The sequence below is a fragment of the Procambarus clarkii genome, unplaced genomic scaffold, assembly GCF_040958095.1.
Source record: "Procambarus clarkii isolate CNS0578487 unplaced genomic scaffold, FALCON_Pclarkii_2.0 HiC_scaffold_190, whole genome shotgun sequence".
NCBI lineage: Eukaryota > Metazoa > Arthropoda > Malacostraca > Decapoda > Cambaridae > Procambarus > Procambarus clarkii.
In genome coordinates this window covers 349,791-352,144 of record NW_027189223.1, presented here as the reverse complement: position 1 = coordinate 352,144, position 2,354 = coordinate 349,791, and positions in this window count along the sequence as shown.

Here is a 2,354-nt window from a genome sequence, read left to right as displayed (position 1 = left end):
CACCCGCGGAAATATCAACACTCACGGTAATGTCAACACTCACGGTAATGTTAACACTCAGGGTAATGTCAACACTCACAGAATGTCAACACTCATGGTAATGTCAACACTCACGGTAAGGTTAACACTCACGGTAATGCCAACACTCACAGTAATGTCATCACCCATGGTAATGTCAACACCAGAGGTAATGTCAACACTCACGGTAATGTCAACACCATAGGTAATATCAACACTCACAGTAATGTCAACACTCACAGTAATGTCAACACTCACGGTAATGTTAACACTCACGGTAATGTTAACACTCACAGTAATGTTAACACTCACGGTAATGTCAACACTCATGGTAATGTCAACACCATAGGTAATGTCAACACTCATGGTAATGTCAACACTCACGGTTATGTTATCACTCACGGTAATGTCAACACCCGTGGTATTGTCAACACCCACGGAATGTCAAAACCCGCTGTAATGTCAACACCCGCTGTAATGTCAACACCAGCGGTAATGTCAACACCTGCGGTAATGTCAACACTCACGGTAATGTCAACACTCACGGTAATGTTATCACTCACGATAATGTCAACACTCACAATAATGTTAACACTCACCGTAATGTTAACACTCACAGTAATGTCAACACTCACAGTATGTCAACACTCACGGTAATGTCAACACTCACGGAAATGTCAACACTCAGGGTAATGTTAACACTCACAGTAATGTTAACACTCACAGTATGTCAACACTCATGGTAATGTCAACACTCACGGTTATGTTAACTCTCACGGTAATGTCAACACCATAGGTAATGTCAACACCCACGGTAATGTCAAAACCCGCTGTAATGTCAACGCCCGCTGTAATGTCAACACCAGCGGTAATGTCAACACCTGCGGTAATGTCAACACTCACGGTAATGTCAAGACTCACGGTAATGTTATCACTCACAGTAATGTCAACACTCACAGTATGTCAACACTCACGGTAATGTCAACACTCACGGTTATGTTAACTCTCACGGTAATGTCAACACTCACGGTAATGTCAACACCCACAGTAATGTCAACACCAGATGTAATGCCAACACTCACGGTAATGTCAACACCCGCGGTAATGTCAACACTCACGGTAATGTCAACACCCGCGGTAATGTCAACACGAGCGGTAATGTCAACACCCGCGGTAATGTCAACACTCACGGTAATGTCAACACTCACGGTAATGTCAACACTCACGGAAATGTCAACACTCACGGTAATGTCAACACTCATGGTAATGTCAACAACCGGGGTAATGTCAACACCGAGGTAATGTAAACAATCACGGTAATGTCAACACCCGTGGTAATGTCAACACCTGGGGTAATGTTAACACCCACGGTAATGTCAACACTCATGGTATTGTCAACACTCACTGTAATGTCAACACCCGCGGTATTGTCAACACTCACGGTAATGTTAACACACACGGTAATGTCATCACTCACGGTAATGTTATCACTCATGGTAATGTCAACACTCATGGTAATGTCATCACTCGCGGTAATGTCAACACCCGCGGTAATGTCAACACTCACGGTAATGTCAACACTAACGGTTATGTCAACACAAACGGTAATGTCAACACTCACAGTAATGTCAACACTCACAGTAATGTCAACACTCACGGTAATGTCAACACTCACGGTAATGTTAACACCCGCGGTAAAGTTAACACCCGTGGTAATGTCAACACTCACGGTAATATCAACACTCACGGTAATGTCAACACTCACTGTAAGGTCAACTCTCGCGGTAATGTAAACATTCACGGTAATGTCAACACTCACCGTAATGTCAACACTCACGGTAATGTCAACACTCACGGAAATGTCAACACTCACCGTAATGTTAACACTCACAGTAATGTTAACACTCACAGTAATGTCAACACTCACAGTATGTCAACACTCATGGTAATGTCAACACTCACGGTTTTGTTAACTCTCACGGTAATGTCAACACTCACGGTAATGTCAACACCCACAGTAATGTCAACACCAGAGGTAATGCCAACACTCACGGTAATGTCAACACCCGCGGTAATGTCAAAACGAGCGGTAATATCAACACCCGCGGTAATGTCAACACTCACGGTAATATCAACACTCACGGTAATGTCAACACTCACGGAAATGTCAACACTCACGGTAATGTCAACACTCATGGTAATGTCAACAACCGGGGTAATGTCAACACCGGGGTAATGCCAACAATCACGGTAATGTCAACACCCGTGGTAATGTCAACACCTGGGGTAATGTTAACACCCACGGTAATGTTATCACTCACGGTAATGTGAACACT